This window comes from Protopterus annectens, chromosome 7.part1, assembly GCF_019279795.1.
Source record: "Protopterus annectens isolate FY-2018-M chromosome 7.part1, PAN1.0, whole genome shotgun sequence".
NCBI classification, from domain to species: domain Eukaryota; kingdom Metazoa; phylum Chordata; order Ceratodontiformes; family Protopteridae; genus Protopterus; species Protopterus annectens.
Genome location: NC_056740.1, coordinates 263,324,386 through 263,345,158, shown reverse-complemented (window position 1 = coordinate 263,345,158; position 20,773 = coordinate 263,324,386).

Below are 20,773 nucleotides of genomic sequence, written 5' to 3'. Positions count from 1 at the left end.
TTCCTCCCACTGCCATCTATAGCCCTGTTGAATGATTTTCAGAACCCATTTGAAACAATATGTTGCCAAACAGAAAAATGGAGATTCGGACTTTCTGGAAGAGAAAAGGGGCCAGAGTGGAAGGGGGTCATAAGGTCTCTTGAATAATCATTCAGACTTGTAGAATTCTCCATAGTTTTGGGAGGTCAATACTTCTTTTTGGAACCCCATTTCCAAAATCCCTTGGACAATTTGGAAAAGGAGAGCTGAAAAATCTTAAAAGATTCCCTGGATCAGCTTGTCTATTTCATCACACTTTTTATCACCTCTGCAGCAGAGGGGCCAAACACTAAATCTCTATGTAAGGGAGAATTTAAAATCTCATTTAAATCATCTGGGAGGTTCTGAGAATGGAGCCAAACAAACCTCCTTAAAACAATACAAGTGGCAATAGCCCTGGAAGAAGTGTCAACAGAGTCATAAATACACACTGCAAACAAATAGTAGTGACCTGTGCAATAGAAGAAACTAAGTTATTTAAACCAGTCTTTTCTTCATAAGAAATGTTGACAAACCTAATGTAATACATAAATCTCAGATTCAGTTACTCTGGACAATTCTTGCAATTGCCAGAAAAGTTATTACTTTGAACTGGAAAAGTAAACAAGATTTGATGTTTAAAGATTTTATTACTTTATCAAAAGTTGTTTACAAAAAAAGAAATGCAAACCATTTGTTATAGAATTCATAACATTACTCTTAAAAATAGCATGGCAAAAATTGGGAAACCTTTTGAACAAATACTGATAATGTCGCATGGATAAAATTATTGTTTATCATGGATGAATGTAAATATTGTAAATAGTTTTGTCAGAAAAATATGTATTAATGTGTGTATTAGTAATATGCTTAGTGCATTTAGAGTTTGAAAAGGGTTAACACATTTATTCTATTTCATACTGCATAAATCTGTACAAACTGCAGATGCTTTCTGACCTTGTATTGTTAGCTAAAATCTTGCTTCTGCCTTGGAAATTTACTGAGAAACAGATGATTCCTACTTATGTCAGGAAAATAATGAATAGAACAATACTACTTGTATGAAGCTTAGACAAGAAGTTCCGTTTGTGCTGTGAGACAATATACAGCTGTAAAAGCTATAGATAATTAGGACAAAGCCTGTTTGAAAATATGAACTGCAATCAGCATTTGCTTGTATCTGAGTTAGAAGAGTACCTTGAAATGTAACACTGTACAATAGAAGCCTGTAAACGAATTAGTGCCCACCAAGGCCAGGTTGTTTTTCTCAAAAGTTGCTCACAAATCTAGTCATGTCAGCAGAAAATCTGAGTAACATCTGCCATAGAACAATACTGAAAGTTGTGTTTGATTATGTCAGCCATAGAAGGCCATGTCGTGTAAAACAGTATAAGAATAAGCATACTTCCTGTTAATAGTTAGACAAATCCTTGTATTTGCATGTTTTTGTCTCCTTGCAGCGAGTAATTAAATATGCCTTAACTGAACCTTACATGTATTGGTCTTTGAAGTTTTTTCCTTTGACAGATTGGTCCTTCGGACCGGAAACCCTCACTTCGCCTCAAATCAGACAGGCCAGGTGGCTTGAAACTATACGGGGAAGAAACCACATCGGTTCTTCTTAGTTGAAAAGCCCTCCGACTGAATTGTCATACAAAAGAGGCCAGCCACTTTCTGATCTGCGACTGAAGGATGGGTTTACTCGAACCAGGTGATCAATCACGAAGGCTCAGGTAAGGTGAATCTACCTTTTTTTCTGTTTTAGATCAGGGACTAGATTGTATTTATTTTGTTAAGACTTTGTTTATATAAGTCAGGGACAAAAAGATTGCTGTCTTGTCATAGATCAGGGAAACAGAGCAGGTAGGCAGTCATTCTGAAGAGACTATAACAAAATCCGTGGTACCATGTTAAAAATAAGGAGTTACGTAATGATTAAAAGGGTAGAACAAAGTGGGTAATAATTGTACAAAAAGATCCCAAAGTCCGCCATTAACCGAAGACGTGAAATACATGCAGTCACAGCGTGCTGATAATATTAAATACTACTCAAAATGGGTTAATAAGTATGAATTTGATGGTAAACTAGAAAAATCCTCGCTTGTCAAACTTGTCAAACAGCTTAAAACCGATTCTAAAGGTCAGGTAAAAAAGCAACGTCAATTAGGAATTCCTCAGGCACACAGGTGGATTGAGGAAGTAAACTGAAGGGAACAAAAGAATAATAATTCAAAAGCAATATTTTTAGATAAGGAGGACAATAACTTAGTAATAGCATCAGTCCCTCAGTCTCCCTTACCAGAATATGAGGCAAGTGAACAAGTTAGTCCACCCCTGCGATATCCTGCTGTCACTGTAAGTAGAGACACTACAAAAGCGAAACCGTTTATTAGAGATCCCGTCGAGACCAGGTCTCGAACATGGGCAGGTAACTCAAAAGGGGACATTGAGTTATATCAAATGGGTAGAAATTCACGATTTATGAGTGAAGAAGAAATATGCCCACTTATAGAAGTGCCTAATCCTCAGGCAGGGCAAGAAGGTCAGAACCCGACTATTCTAGTGTATAGACCCTGGACACCAGAATTCCCCATCCAAAAGTTAATTTTAGAAAGTTTTTAGAAGATTTGCAAGGAATGAGACTAAGTTATAATTTAAACGGAGAAGAGGTAGAAAAAGTAGTCAGACAAATTGTGGGACCAGATTGGCACATGATTAGTGGTGACTGGAATCCCCGTGATGCTGCGCCCAGGCCCCTCCCACATAGCAGCGCAGAATTAGACAACAGAATGAAAGGTCTTACAGACCGCATCTCTGAGAAATGGAAGCCTAGGGCAGACTGGACTTGCATTAATCAATGCATCCAACAGGAAGGTGAAACTATTGACAGATATTATGCCAGACTATTAGAATGTTTTAATAACCATTGTGGAATGCAGGTTCCTGAAGATCAGACACACGATTCCCCATATGAGCAGCAGTTAAAGAATGCATTTTTGAAAGGCAGTATTGCACCCATAAGCAGCTTTATTACAAAGCACATGGTAGATCATCGTACAAGCAGGTTACAGTCATTACTTGAATATGCTAGGCATGCCGAAAGGCATTTTAATAGCAAAAAGAAAAAGAAAGCCCATGTATTTTCTGTAGAAGATGGAGCAGAAGTTTATGTAGTTCAGTCCGGGAAAAAGGGCAAGAGAAATGTCCAGGGAAACAAACAATCTGATCAGTGATCAGAGGACTTTGAAGGGCAAAAGAAAAGGGGTGAATGTTTTAAATGCGGTAAAAAGGGACACTTGGCAAGGGATTGCAAGAAAAACAAGAAAACAACAACAGAAGATAAGGAGGGTGAGGACTGATTATATGATAGTCAGGAATCACTAGAAGGGGATAGCAGAGGAGGGACAAATGAGAATGTGACAGAGGGAGTAGAGAATGTGACAGAAGAAATAGAGGAAGTGCAGGAAGTCATGGATAGTGAAGAAAATGAAATATTAGATTTGGCTTTATTGAGCTTAGAGCTCTATTTAGCAGACACAAAACCAGAAGTTACACTCCTGGTAGAAGGGAGGGAAGTCAGATTCTTGTGTGACTCAGGAGCATCACGGACCCTGATACATCCCTCCAAACTGCCAGAGAACTCAGAGTCACCTGATTACATATTAGTGAAAGCAGCTAATGGACAGCTGTATCGGGAGCCACTCTCCCATAATATTGTGATAACTGATCCTGTTTCAGGATTGACCCAGAAAAGCAAAATAGCTGTTTCTGCAAAATGCCCAGTAAACCTCTTGGGCAGAGACCTTATGCAGTTATTTGGTATAGCAGTAGTTCCAACTATGCAGGGTATGGAAGCACAGCAACAAATTGATACCTTTGCAGTGCAAACGGAGGGTAAAATGTTTTATTGGTACAGCCAGGACTTGGTTACGACTGGTCCAGGGGCAGTGACCGAAGAGCTGATGAATGTAGCCATCAGCAAGTTCCCCTCCCTTGACATTGATGAACAGCATTTGTTGCACTGTACTCTGTATTATTGTAACACACCAGGACCTGATAAGGAATATGAGCAAGAATTGTTTAGAAATCATGCAAACAGATAGATACTACGTAATCTGTACTGGGACATGGACGGGAACAGTGTAGCCAGCTGTTCATTGCCCCAGGAGTTCTTTGCACTCTATAAATCTAATCGATTACCACACGTTAGCTTAACTAAGGACAAGAATGTAAAATGGGTAGACTTAGGAGAAAAAGTTATGAGATGGGAAAAACAGACAGAGTTAGAACTGTCAGAACAGGGAATACAAATGCAGAAGCTGAACTGGATAACTCAGACCCACCCAGCTGTGCACTTGCAGTCTAGCAAGGACAGCTGATTAGCACTCCTATTGAAGGAGGAAGAGAATGCCTTACAGAATATACCAGAAACTCTCTGGTCAACAGGAAAATCAGATGTAGGACTTATTCGTACAGCGGGACCAGTTACTATAATGCCAAAGTCAGAATTTAGACCACAAAAAAAACAGTATCCCTTAAGAAAAGATGCAGAGGTAGGAATCAAACCTATTATAGCAGCTTTACTTAAGGAAGGGGTGCTGGTGGAATCTCCTGATTCACCATGTAACACACCCTTATTTCCTGTTAAGAAAGCGAATGGAGAGTGGCGTATGGTCCAAGATTTACAAGCTGTAAACGATGCAGTAATACCAAGGGCACCTACGGTGCCAGAACCACACACCCTGTTGAATGATTTAAAACCTCAACAGAAATATTTTTCTGTGGTAGATATCAGCAATGCGTTTGTCTCAATACCGATACACCCTGACAGCCAGTATTGGTTTGCATTCACATTTCAGGGGAAAAGGTATACATATACGCAACTACCACAGGGGTATTGTGAAAGTCCAAAAATATTCTCACAAGAAATGGCAAGCAACTTGGCGAGATTTACCCCACCAAGAGGTAGTCAGATTTTGCTTTATGTTGATGATATCCTGCTGGCGGCCCCCACCCAGCAAGATTGTAAAGAAGACACCATAGCGCTATTACAATTTTTAGCCACTGAAGGACATAAAGTAAACAAAAATAAACTGCAGCTTTGGAAAAAACAAGTTAAATACCTAGGATATGTAATATCCAAGGAGGGTAGGACATTAGACGAGGACAGAAAAGTAGCGATTTTGCAAGCACCAAAACCCACTACCAAGAAGGAAATGATGTCCTTCCTGGGTACGACTAATTTTTGTCGGAGTTGGATTCCAAACTATGCCTTGGAATCTGCACCATTGACTAACCTGATTTATAAAAAGCCTATCGCAGCACAGGATTTGTTACAATGGACACCAGAAGCAGAATCTGCTTTCTGCAAACTGAAACAGTTAATAGCGTCCTCATTAGTTTTGGGATTACCAAACTATCATAAACGTTTTTTCCAAACTGTAGATTGTAAGCAAGGTTATATGACATCAGTGTTAACACAGCAGCATGGGGACAAGCAATGCCCTATTGCTTATTATTCATCACAACTGGACCCAGTGGCACGGTCTTTACCCCACTGTGTACAAGCAGTAGTTGCAGCTGCAATGGCAGTACAGGCTTTGGCCTCAGTAGTTTTGTTCCACCCTCTCACATTGAGAGTGCCTCGCAGTCACAATTATTTTACTGCAAGAGGAGGTAGCATATCTTTCCCCTGCTAGGCATCTTTTCTGTATGACTATATTGTTGAGCCAACCTCATAGGACAATTGAACGATGTACGACTTTGAACCCTTCTACCTTACTCCCAACCCCTGCAGATGGCACACCACACAGCTGCCTGCAGGTGATTGAGCAAAAGACACTGCCTAGAAAAGACCTTACGGACGTTCCCTTGGATGATGCCGAGGTGACATACTACGTGGATGGCTCATGCAAAAGGGGTCCTGCAGGACAGAACCTAGTAGGATATGCAGTAGTTTCTGATACTGACATAGAAGCAAAATCTTTACCACACAATTTATCTGCACAGGCAGCAGAATTGATTGCCTTGACACGGGCATGTACCTTAGAACATTGGAAAAATTGAGGAATGATAACATCTACTGGCAAACCAATTAATCATGCACAGTTTATTTTGGATCTTTTAGAATCTATTCGGTTACCTCAGAAAGTAGCTATTTGTAAATGCACAGCTCATACCAAGCAACAGGACAGGATTTCAAAAGGTAATGCAAGAGCTGATACAGCTGAAAAGCAGGCAGCTTCAGAAGTATTTCTTTTGAATGAGGAATTACAACCCTCTGAGATTTTAGACTTAGAAATGCTAAAGACAATGCAGACACTTACTACGCAAGTTGAAAAAAAAGATGGGTAAAACGAGGAGCAATTCTCGAAAAGGGGCTGTACATCTCTAAAGAAGGGAAACTGATATTGCCGTATAATTTGTTTAGATATGCAGCTTTGTTGAGCCATGGGCAGTGCCATGTCTCAACAGGGGGGATGGTACAGCTGGTGAACCAAGTGTTCACGACATATGGATTCTTAAATTACTCTAAAAAATTCTGCTTGATGTGCCATGTTTGTAATAAACATCATGCACAAGGGACGTTAAAGCCCAAGCAAGGGAGTTTCCCTACACCACCGTATCCATTTCATACTATCTGTATGGATTTCATAGAGATGAATAAATGTGAAAATAAGAAGTATTGTCTTGTCATTGTAGATATGTTTTCCAGATGGGTGGAAGCCTTTCCGACTAAAAATCCAGACGCGGAAACTGTGGCCAAAGTTCTTGTTAAAGAAATCATCCCTACATTCGGCATTCCAGAAAGGATCTACAGTGACAACGGCACACACTTCATAAACCAGACCATACAACAGTTAAGTAGACATTTTGGTATTTCTTTAAAAAATCATTGTGCGTATCACCCACAATCTGCAGGGCTAGTAGAGATGCATAATGGGATTTTAAAGAATAAGCTAATGAAGTTAATAGTAGAAACACAGAGAAATTGGGTATACTATAATAAACCAAACGATGCAAAAGCACAAGAACAGGTAAACTAGTAACACACCAAACAGCCGATACTCAATCCAGCAAGTTTTTCTTTTATTTCTTTTCCAAAGGACCTGGTACCTCGGCAATTCGCCTTCAAAGGATCACAATCCAATATAGCACAATGGCAGTATTTATATAAGCATTAATTGAATCAATCAATCAATTAGTTATATAATTAATTCCAAAAAAAAGAGAGGGAAAAGAACTAGTATACATATTTAAAGTGATCATACTATAATAAATTTAAATAAATATTCACATGAATTATATACATCCTAAATGTACTAATTATATTATTAATAATATAATATATAAATATAAACATATATTCTATTATATAATATTTAATTATCAAAAAATATTACTAATAAATCAAATAATTCATCAAATAATTCATCACATTCCCAATTCCAAATTAAGACCAAAAGGTTTTAGAGTATTGAACTTTAAAATCATTCTAGTTTCTAGCTCCAATAACCTATCACAAATATTGTCACCTCTACAACAAAAAGGCTTACCCAAAATGCTGAATTTTAAACTATCTGATTTCCCTTCATGAGCTTCAAAAAAGTGTTTAGCAACTGAACTAGATAAATTTAAATTCCGAATGTCTCTTAAATGCTCTAGAATTCTAACTCTAACCATTCTTTTAGTTTGTCCAATGTACCATGTATTATTACAACTACAAGTAAGTGTATATACAACGCCTATAGATTTACAATCAAAATGGTGCTTGGGGTAGTGGTTAATGTTGTTAATAGAATTAACATTAATAATTCTATCACATAGACTACAGGAACCACATCTAAATGATCCCAAGTTAGTAGTATGAGAGATTCTTTTTATTAAGAGGTTGTTGTTTAACAATTCTTTTAAATTCTTTCCCTTTTTGTATGAAAATGTTATGTAGTGAGGAAAAAGCTCACCTATACACTCATCCTCACTAACCAAATACCAAAATCTTTTTATTATGGAAACAAATTTTTCAGAAAAGGCTGTATACCTAGTTACAAAAAATACCTCTTCCACATCTTTATCTTTTTTGGTTAAATCTAAAACATTCATTTCAGATTTCCTGAATGTTCTATGCTTGTTCACAACATTATTCATACATTTAAATAATTGCTTTTTTTCATACCCTCTTTCACATAATCTAAGAAATACCTCATTTAACTCATAATCTAACTCAGATTCTATGCTAGTATGCTGATATATTCTTTTGAACTCTCCATGAGGTAAAGCTCTTAACAAGTGAGGGGGATGCATGCTGGTAGCATGCAAGAACATATTAACTGAAGTACTTTTCCTGTAGGGTCTAAATCCAATAGTATTATTTCTTTCAAATAGGGTTAGGTCCAAAAAATTAATTTGATTTCTATTAATCTCATATGAGAATGAGAGATTATGTTCATTTGCATTCAAAGATTCAAAAAATTCACAAAATTCTAATACATCCCCTTTACATATAAAGATTAAGTCGTCAATAAAACGCTTGTACAAGATGACTCTATGTTTAAAGAAATCTGTGGGGTAAATGAACTTTTTTTCAAAGGAGTCCATATATATGATGGCATAAGTGGGAGCATAAGCAGCTCCCATAGCCGTCCCCTTGATTTGTAAAAAATACTCATCATTGAATACAAAATAATTATGAGTCAAACAAAATTCCAATAAAGAAATCAAAAAACTAGTCCTAGGACCTTCACCTAACATATTGTGAATTGCTTCAAGCCCCCACCTAATATTAATATTAGTATATAAGGACTTGACATCAATAGTCACCCAATAAAAATCACTATTCCAAGAAATTTTCGATACTTCATTAATCAAATCCTGGGTGTTACTGATGTGAGCGCTCACCCTATTAAGATAAATTTTCAATTGAAAGTCCAAAAAGATATTGACATTCTCCAAAAAAGAGCCTATCCCTGATACTATGGGCCTACCAGGGGGCTCTATTAAATCTTTGTGGATCTTTGGCAAAGTATATAATATGGGTGTGAGAGGGTCCTTTATATACATTTTCTTAATATCAGCATGCAAGAAAAATCCCAGTCGTTCTCCTCTTTCTAAGAAAGTTAACAATTCTTCATTATAAAATTTTACAGGGTCCCCATGAAGTTTACTATACTCTTCACTATTAGAGAGCAATCTATTAACCATCATGCAGTAGTCAAGTCTATTCAAAATGACCCAATTACCCCCTTTGTCAGCACATTTGAATATGTAGTCATTTTTAAGTTTTTTGAGATCTTTTAAAGCCTGCCATTCACCTTTACTTAAATTAAATTGTTTTTTCTCTCTACAAAATTCCTTAAACATTGACTCTGTCTCTTTTAAGACAATTTTTTGAAAAACTGAAATAGCTGGTATAGAAATGGTAGGTGTAAACTTACTTCTAACATTTCTAAATTTAGGCATCATTAACTTTCCATATCCTGTCAAATAATTGACATTAGAGCTAATATCAGTATTAAGGCAAGTAAAACAATCATCACCTTCCTCCAAAGAGCAGTCAAATTCATCATATTCATAATTATAAACAGATAAATTCAGTAAACTTTCATCAAGATCAATTTCATTGGACACTCCATCTTGAACTGAATTAGAAACAGTAGCATTTACATTTGCATTCATATTCTTAAATTTTCTAAAGTAGACTCTTAATAAGAGCTTACGAATGAATGTTTTCACTTCTAGATAAATATCAGCAAACGAAGGGAAAATGGTAGGAACAAATTTACTCCCCTTATATAAAACATTCAGCATATCATGATTTAAACACAAATCCGATAGATTAACACACTCCAAAGAAGTTGCATTATAACTAATGTCATTAAATGCAATTGTTTTCAAACCTTCATTTATAACGGTTTCGCCCCTTTCTGCCATTTCTTCCGTTTCTTTCCTTAGTGTAGTTGTCGTTTTGAAAGTTCATATTCTCCGCTGTACTGAGGTTAGAAACTTCATTAGAAGCTTCTACAACTTCCCTATCAGTAACTCGGTTCGGAACAACAGTTCTAGCAAAAGAAACATTCTTGGTAACTGTTTCTTTTTCCGTAGAAGAAAAAGAAGACGCTGATGCTGAATAGTTCCTTCGTTTGGAGCTGCGAGTCCAGCTCCTCCCCCTAGAGTGATTGCGTACAGGCTCACGCTGCCAATTGAAAATAACGCCTGTCTCATAATCTTTTAAGTCCCGGACTAGTTTGTTACGTTTTCTCTGCACAATATCGGCCTCTAATTTATTCATTTTGTCACTTATATTGGCCATCTGAGCTCTATAGTTGACTTCAGCAACAAGTTCATTTTGTAATGACGAAATCTCATTTTTAAGTTTGTCATGAGATTTTTGGTTTCGTTTAATCAATATACGAAGCCAACCTATAGTGCATGAAAGAGAAGTTTGTTTCCATTCCTCTAAAAAATCAGATTCATCATCTGAAAAAGGCGCAGCTGGTAACTTGTCAATGCGTAACCCTCGGGGGGTGATGTTAAGACTCACATACTTCTCCAGGAGCCTAGTATCAAAATACAGCGCAACTTCCTTGGCCATTAATTTATTCAACTGACCAAAACGACCATCTGCGTCTGTATTCCTCCCCAAGTTCCAGGGATCATTATTAGTGAATCTTTTATCACGCTCTACCACCATGTCCTGAAACAGCATAGCATTAGATACAGGGCTCCGTTCGGAGCTTCCGCTACTCGACATAAATGAAAACCAGTTCAATAATCTCTAAACGAGAATGTTTGATCAAAGTTTTAGATCAAAAGAAACTCACTGAAAAAGTACGGCTTGGATCCAATATAGAATAAACCAAACGATGCAAAAGCACAACAACAGGTAAACTAGTAACACACCAAACAGCCGATACTCAATCCAGCAAGTTTTTCTTTTATTTCTTTTCCAAAGGACCTGGTACCTCGGCAATTCGCCTTCAAAGGATCACAATCCAATATAGCACAATGGCAGTATTTATATAAGCATTAATTGAATCAATCAATCAATTAGTTATATAATTAATTCCAAAAAAAAGAGAGGGAAAAGAACTAGTATACATATTTAAAGTGATCATACTATAATAAATTTAAATAAATATTCACATACTGTCTGCCCCTGGCACTGTTGAGCATGAGAACTGTTCTGAATACAAAAGGATTGACTCCTTTTGAAAAAATATTTGGAAGGGCTTATTATATACCTCAGTGGAAATCTCTCATGCCTGCAGACCAGGAAGCTGACAGTACACTAGCTGAGTATATGCGAAACTTGTTAAATTCTAAACATTTGTTGCAGTCAAATTTTGTTTCAGATAAAGAACGAACCAGACCATCAGAAGTGGCAGTGTCCCCTGGAACCTGGATTTGGGTGAAGACAGTAAAGAAAAAGAATTGGGCATCACCAAAGTGGGAAGGTCCATATCAAGTGCTTCTGTCGACACCCACTGCAGTCAAGATAGCGGAGCATGCCTCCTGGATCCATCTGATGCACTGTAAATTAGTCAAAAACTTTGAACTGGAACAAAATCTTGTCACATGCCAAGAGTAAAAATGATAGAGTCCAGAAGAAACAGGAATGCAGAACAACCCTTTCCTCAGAAGTATTGCATAATCATCCTGTTAACTGTACTAGTGACAATAATCTTTTTGTTGTGGCCTTTCCTTTTCCCAGCCACACAGACTGAACTGAATAAACGTGAAGCATTACTCATAGACTGGCATCCAAACTTTAACACTTACCAAGCAATTAAATATGTGTATGCTGAGACTTTCAATGTTTCGAATTGCTGGATTTGCACAGCTTTCCCGACAGCATACGGGGGGTTATTAATGACTACAGTCCCCCTAGGGGTCAATGAGACCTGGGAGAACTTGATTTATGATACCTCAACCATTACATCACAAGATAAAATAGCATTGCACTTGTCTGTTCCACAAAAGGAACTGTGTGTTTTTATAAAAATGATACTGTTCAGGTGGGTTGGAGCAATTGCAATGTGACTGTTCCTTATAAATGTTACACTAAAGGTAACAATGTAGATCTTTATTGTAATACAAATTATGATTCATTTCTTGGATTGATGCACAAAACACTTGATGAAGTAAAACATAATTCTGTCCTTTATAAACAACTGTCTATAATTGATAGAAAAATGTTTCATGCAGGGCGAGTGTATATTCATAGCAAAGTTACTACTAAAGTAGAGGACTGTTATTTTGTGTGTGGCAGAAAGGCATACAAATGGTTACCTGAGAATTGGTCCGGCAGTTGCTTTTTGGGTTACCTGGTTCCGGTCATACAACACACTGCAGTTTTGCCTCGAGGAAAAATTCAAAATGTCTGAGAGGTCGTCAAGAAACCTGTAAATCCAGTGGGACAAATCGATGCACGTTGGAAAGACCATCATTCCATATGCAAAGGACTGACACATATGGACTTGAGTGATAGCGTTATATCGTGGGCAGGCATATTACGGGCATATGGAGCAGTGAAATCGATCTGGGAGCTGAGAAAACTGTCGAAACTTCTCGAAGTAATGAGTAATGCAACTTTTTCCGCTCTCGAATTGGTGACTGATGAACTGAATACTATGAGAACTGTAGTGCTTCAAAACCGCATGTCTCTCGACTTCACCCTAGCGGTGAGAGGTGGTACTTGCGCTTTAATCCAAGAAGAATGCTGTTCGTATATTCCTGACCATAAACATGAGATAGACAATCATCTTGAGGTAATTCAGCAAGTGTCGGCCATGACCAAACCAGGCCCAAACCCACTGATGGACTTTTTCCAGAAATGGTTTGGGGGTGGGGTACTATCCTAATGAACATCCTGATTGCCATTTGTGTAGGAATGCTCCTACTGGGAGTATGTGTTTGTTGTGGCATCCCCTGCATGAAAAGACTGATAAAAGACTTTATAGACATGTCAGTTTCTGAAACCTTATATCAAAGTACTGAGTCTGAAGAACTGCTAAAAGATTGAAAATGCTTTCATGAGTTTAAACTGAATGACTCTCTTAACTTCAAATCCTAAGTGGAAGAGGTTAGGAGAAGAAAACAAATTGTTTATGCTTATTTTGAAAGTAGAATAAAAGTATTAAAAGGGGGGGAAATGTCAGAAAAATATGTATTAATGTGTGTATTAGTAATATGCTTAGTGCTTTTAGAGCTTGAAAAGAGTTAACACATTTATTCTATATCATACTGCATAAATCTGTACAAACTGCAGATGCTTTCTGACCTTGTATTGTTAGCTAAAATCTTGCTTGTGCCTTGGAAATTTACTGAGAAGCAGGTGATTCCTGCTTATGTTAGGAAAATAATGAATAGAACAATACTACTTGTATGAAGCTTAGACAAGAAGTTCCGTTTGTGCTGTGAGAAAATACACAGCTGTAGAAGCTATAGATAATTAGGACAAAGCCTGTTTGAAAATATGAACTGCAATCAGCATTTACTTGTATCTGAGTTAGAAGAGTACCTTGAAATGTAACACTGTACAATAAAAGCCTGTAAACGAATTAGTGCCCACCAAGGTCAGGTTGTTTTTCTCAAAAGTTTCTCACAAATCTAGTCATGTCAGCAGAAAATCTGAGTAACATCTGCTGTAGAACAATACTGAAAGTTGTGTTTGATTACGTCAGCCATAGAAGGCCATGTCTTGTAAAACAGTATAAGAATATGCATACTTCCTGTTAGTAGTTAGACAAATCCTTGTATTTGCATGTTTTTGTCTCCTTGCAGCAAGTAATTAAATATGCCTTAACTGAACCTTACGTGTATTGGTCTTTGAAGTTTTTTCCTTTGACAAGTTTGTTATTGTTTTATTGTATTTGTTATATGTACATTTGCATATGTTTTTAATGAAAACAAAATAAAAATGTTTTTGAAAAAAAAAAGAAATATTCATAAAACATTATTCATACTTTCACAATATGTCAGAACAAACTTTAACACATGAGACTGACAATTTAAAATTCTGAAAATCAAAGTTGCAGAAGTATGCACTTTCCCCTGATACCTGTCAATAAATTACCCATCATTATTAGAAAGATTAGGATTAGAATTAACTAAATGCTTTGCAGCAGTAGAGTCAATTAAGGGTTTAGTTGTTAAGTCAGGTTTGGGAATAGTGTACAGACATTTAAAAGACTGAGGAGCTTTATACCTACTATCTGCCTTTTAGGGACAGCTGGTGATCAGAAAAATTGCAGACACAAATAAACTTAGCTGAAGTGAAAGAACAAGTTAGAAATCTGAAGGATAATAAAGCCCCAGGGTTAGATGGGATAATCCCAAAAATATATAAAATTCTTCCAGAGCACACAATAAAGTTATTAAACACATTCTCCATGGTTAAACAAGACTTAATTTTCCCTCCCTTGTGGAAGTACTCAATAATTTCCTCCATTCTGAAACAAGGTAAGGACCCCCAACTATGTGCATCCTAGAGACCCATATCATTGTTAAATATCGATTATAAAATTTTCATGTCTATCCTGGTCAAAAGACTAAAGAATATATTACCCAATCTAATACACTCTGATCAAACTGGCTTTATCTTACATAGAAAAGTACACAACAATATTATTAAGCTACTATCTCTAATAGACATTGCAAACAAAACCAAGAAACAGTTAACTATTATTAGTCTGGATATTGATAAGGCGTTTGATTCCCTTAGTTGGTCATAATTACAAAAAATCTTTAAATAATTTAACTTTACTTAAGAGTTTCAATAAACTGATATTAAATATTTATAGTGATTCTAAAGCATTTGTTAAGATTGGTACATATCTATCATCCCTAGTAAAAATTAATTCACAAGGGAGCTAGACAAGGTTGCCCTCTATCCCCATTATTTTTCACTTTATCAGTGGAACCTTTTGCTTCATTTATTAGAAATAACCCAAATATCAAAGGATTTCAAGTTAATAAGGGATACTGTCCAAAAGTTCAGCTTTTTGCTGACGATATTCTACTAACATCCAGTGACACAGAAGGCTATTTACAACATATCATGAATGCCATAACTCTATTTGGAAAACTCTCAGGGCTCAATTTTAATCAAAATAATACCAAAACACTTTTAATCAATAAGAAAATCAATAGCAATTTGCAAAAATACAATACATTCAACTGGGAAAATGATAAGATAGATTATCTAGGAATAAGTATTAAGAATAAGAGGAATGAGACTATTAAATTTAACTTCACTAAACTGGTAGCTATAATCGGTGACTTGACTAAAAAGTGGAACAAAATGTTTTTCACCATGGAAGACAGACTTACATTAATAAAAATGATTATTTTGCCCAAAGTTTTATTTTACATACAATCATTGATTTTACCTCCTACTAAGAAATTCTTTAAACAAATAGATTCCCTATTACTAACTTTTCTATGGTTCCCAAAGAAACCAAGAATAGCCTATAAATGGCATGTTAGAGCCTGGGACAGTAATGGGATTGGCTTTCCCAACATAGAATTATATTCCAAATTTGTTATTATTAACATAATACTACACTGGATTTCATCCATATACACCTCTAGCTGGAAACAACTACAAGAAATACTTATAACTTCCTCTAAGAACTCAGAAACCCAGTTTAAGAAAGCCTTTGGAATTAACAAAATATTTTGGATACTCCGTGAATATTGCTTATATAATAAGAAATTTAGCCACTTCTCACATGGTATAAACCAAATATTTTATATTTTAAAAAATATGATCGACAATTATAGTTTAAAGAACACCTTTTTCATTACATTTCCCATAGCTTATACACCAGATTGCCTAGATACCTTCAATATCAATAAGATGCGGAATCTTAAAGAGAATAATCTAAAGTTTTGGCACCAGTTTATAGACAATAAGAACATCCAACCAATGAACTTTCTCTTAGCCAGATATAATGTCTGTCAAGATAATTGGCTCTGTGTTCAATCTTTAAGACAGTTTGTTGAAAATAAAGTTTGAGTGTCAATAAATCTGGAAACTGATATTATACCAAGATTGATACAACTATTCATATGGTGTAGTTCGATGAACATTGAACATAAATTAAGCATATCACCTGTATGTAAAATCCTACGAGAAGACTTGATTACTTTTGACCAAGCTTTTTGGAATTACTCCATAAAGATTAATGGTGAACCTTTATCTAACGATAATAAGAAACAGTTATTAAATTCAATAAAAAACACTTCATCATCTTTATACTGGAGACTATATACCTGGAGATTTATTCATGGAAGCTTTTACATTCCACACAGAATTGACCTTATAACCAAGAGTAATGAAAGCAAATGCTGGAGGTGTGGTGATATTCTTGAAGCCAACTGGGTTCATACGTTCATCGAATGTAGAACTCTCACAACATACTGGAGTGATTTTAGACATTTTGCAAAAGCCCTGTGGTCTGATAACTGTCAGATTACTAGCTCTTTGATATTATTCAATGTCCCTACCCCAAGTGTAAATCCTAGATATCAGTTAACTGTTCTTTGGTTAATTCTAGCTATTGCTTGAAAAATAATTACATTGAACTGGAAAAATAAGCAAGATCTTATGTTTACTGAGTTTATTTCAATAGCAAAATCTGTATGTAAAAAATAAATGCCTGGAAACCTCCTTGTTCCCTCTCATAGGACCAACAAGAGTGGTTCTCCCTTAACCAGTGAAAAGGCTCCAATAGCCACAGAGGATGTGGCTAACCCCATTCCATAATGGCTGTACCTGCTATAGCAGAGAGATTTGGGGCAAATGATGAGTAGGGTGAGGTAATACAAATGACCACAGCAGAGTCACCAACCTGTAGCTAAGGCAAATTGCTAGCCTGCTGTGGTGGCAAAGGGTATTTGCTTAACTTTTTTTCCTGTGGCTGGAAGAAGGACTGACTATGGGACTGACAACCTGTTGCACAGTCAAGTTGAAAATAGTGCTTCTTTCACTTGGAAGACAAGCAGTAAATGCCACTAAAACTACCAGTCCACAGAACTTACTGTTTTGACAGAAAAGAAACCAGTAAAAAGCACTTTCAAACACTATGGCAGCCCCACAAAGGAAAGTTAAACACAATTTCTTCACAGAAAATATGTTATTAGTTAGTTTACGCTACTTTAAAACTGATAGAACAAATGAGTACTCTGTTAAAAAGTACTATGATGATATGGGCTAGTGCCAGTATAGCCAGCTGGATCTGTAAAGAATATGTCCTTTGAGTATCAAACTGATTTATACAAGATGCCTGTGTTGCAAATGTATTAGAACTGTATGCATATATGTTAACAAAGGACACTGTAACCGAAGCAGTTAACCTAAGTCCAGTTAGTTTTGGAAAATCCTTAAAATTAAATTAACTGTTAAGCCATAAACATGGCACCCCACTGTGCTGAATAGGACTGGAGACAGTAGGTCTGGAAGAAGCTTTTGTTCATTAGCTCAGTAAAAACATGGGAAGCCACAGGCACTGCCATAAACATTTAGATGTGTATTGTAGCCATTTATGCTAAATTCCTGTCTCATCTTCAAAGGGGGATACTGTGAGAATCTAGAGTCAGGTGACCAGTTGAAGTCATTCTGCCAGCCATCTTGGAAATTATGTTTTAAACATTACAGTGGGAAATCTTTTAGCAGTGAGTATTCCGTCTTGGGTCTGACAACAAGAAGGACCATTTACCTCATCACCTGCCTTGCTCTATTAAGTAAATAGGGAATAGTAATTCTCCTAGATTCAGTCAGGAAAATATAGTGAAGCTTAGTTTAGATATTGTTTTTCTTTATTTGTCTGAGTCTATCCATCAATGCTATTTTCAATATTTTCTGTGATTTCAACTCTGTGGTTTACTGTAAATATATATTCAGTATTTTCATGTTCTTTTATTATTTATTATTAAATATATTTAAAACTTTTATTGTGGCTAGTCCCTTTTAGAAAGTATTTAACCTTTGCGAGTGTTTATATTTATTTGGTGACATTCTGTGGGCCACTCCTGAAGGCCTAGCTGTCTAGGTCAACTACTACCATTTGTATTACTGTTAATATTATTCATTATAACTGGACATCCTTTATCCAGGGCCTTAGAGTAGCTGATTGTGGAGTGTCTCGTGGCAGTGAAAACTACCTCATACTATGGGCAGAAGGGGGCACAGCAGGTAAATCTATGCCAGCCTTTCCCAGGTGTGTGTGGGTGTGTGAAAATCAAATCTCACAGTGTGTGTGTGTGTGTGTGTGTGTGTGTGTGTGTGTGTGTGTGTGTGTGTGTGTGTGCACGCAAGTGTGTGTGTGTGTGTGTGTGTGTGTGAGATGGTGCACCTGTGTCCTGTGTTGTTCTCTGTTACCTTTTCTTGTGATGATGGCTGTATCACACAAAGCTTGAACAGGTCACACTGCCCCTGTTTGTGTCAATCACTACAAAGTCCCAGCTGCATGTATCTTGTTATTCTTGGTTCCATGCACAAATGACACATTATGGCATGTAGTTTTGGACATTGCTGTGTCATTAGTGCATGGGTATACAAGGCCCATGTACCACTCACGTGTATACGCTGCTTCTCCCTAGGATCCTGTGTGTCAGCTACTTTGAGCAGGGACACGAAGCACTTGGTTCGCAGACGGGGTGCTGGAGGACTTGACTTGGACAGCCAAAGACCTAACCCTACAGCTGTACCAGTGGAGAGTTTTATTGGGGACCTGGACGGAGAGATACAGAGAGATCCAGACCTTGCACTGAGTTGTTCCCTCTGTGCTGTTAAGGGAAATTGTGCTTGATGCAGAGAGGTCTGCACCTGGAAATACTGAGTGTATCCATTTGTATTCCAAGTGAACGCCCATCTCTAGTGTTAGTCGTGAGGATTGAGGCTCCTTGATTACTGGCCCAGAGAGGGGTTCATGACAAGTACATTATAATCTCAAGACAGTCTGTTAAAACATAACACTCCTAGCTATAGAATAACTTTTCTGAAGAGGAAAGTAATAAAATATCAGTAAATATAAGAAAAATTTAAGTCCCCCCCCCAAAGGCAACTTATTTGCCCAATAAAGGAAAACACAAGCTGAATGTCGATCCTAAAAAGGTTCAGGCGAGTGTACTCTTTGGCAGCAGTAAAGCTCTGAAGGGCTTCATGCCCAAGCTTCTATTTTGATCAGCTCATCTTGAGCTACATGACAGTTTGGGTGCATGGAAGGTGCCTTGAAGCTTTGGAAGTTGGCTGGCAGTTTTATCCTTGGCAAGATATACCCCACATAGCTAAAGTTACTGCAACAGTGAACAATATGAAGAATATCTGTATTTCTCTGGCTTGTAAAACTATTACAATGCAAAAGTAATTTAAAAACATCGCAGTAAACATCAACTTTGGAATTCACAGACCCCTAGCTCTGAGCTGATTGGCCAGGAAATGCCCCAATGCAAAGGCAAGTCCTGAACCAGCCTGAGATCCACTCAGTACACAAGAATGAAACCAGAACCTAATAACAACAGTTAGACCACTTAAAAGGCAAGAACTGAGTTCAGCTATATACTGGAATCACTAATATAGGCGTAAAGACCTTAGCTAAAGCTGACAGACTGTTAAAAGGAATTTAAACTCAAATCAAGAAATGAAAACACTTATCCGTCTCTCTCTGACTTGTTAAACTATTACAATGCAACAGCAATTTTCCTTTTTAAGGGAGCAATATTCAATATTCCCAAGAAGGAAAGACATCCCTGATCAGTATCAGTAAGAAACTAAGGTCCATCATAAAATCCTCCAAGGTTAACTTCAAAAGAAAAATAGCCAAGGATTCGAAAGATAACCACAAAGCCTTCTTTAGCTATGTCAAGAATCTAAGTGGCAACTCACAGATATGCTCTGAGCTAGTGCAAAATAGCATGAAATATACTGAACCCACTGATATCACTAACATCCTGGCAGATAGATTCAGTGCAAACTTCACCCCCCTCTCACTCCCAAAAGGACCCACAACAATACCGGAAAAGTGTAGTGTCCCGGAAATCGCAGATGCACAGGTGAAAACAGCCCTTTCAAAAGCCAAAAGCACAGTGTCAATGGGGCCAGATGGTGTCCCAGGCTGCGTCTTGCACGAACTACAGAAAGAACTAACCCCCCCACCTAAACACACTGTTCAACCTCAGCCTCTCCACAGGCTATGTGCCCATAGAATGGTGCACAACAATGGTTATTCCACTCCACAAAGGAGGGGCCACAACCGACACTGGTACCTATCGCCCCATAAGCCTGACTAGCCTGGTCTGCAAGGCTATGGAGCGCATCATCATGGAACTCATTAACAAAGACATTGGGAACCTCCAAACACTTGACCTGACCCAGTTCAGCTTTGTTAAGGGCAGATCATGCCTACTAAACCTGGTTGACTTCTTTGAGACAGTCACCAAGGCCATATATGAGGGGAAGGTAGCTCACACAGCCTACCTTGACCTCGCCAAGGCTTTTGACACCATTCCCCACTCGGGAATTATAGAAAAACTCACCAGCCTGAACGTAAACCCCTAAGTCATGAGATGGGTTGCCAGCTGGCTTACAGACAGAACTCACACGGTAAGAATAGTGGGCTCCAGGTCCGACTCTAAACCAGTCACAAGTGGTGTCCCACAAGGCTCGGTCCTGGGACCCCTACTGTTCGGCATATACTTCTCAGAAGTACAGGCAAACACAGGAGGACTATGGCTAACCATGTTCACCGATGAC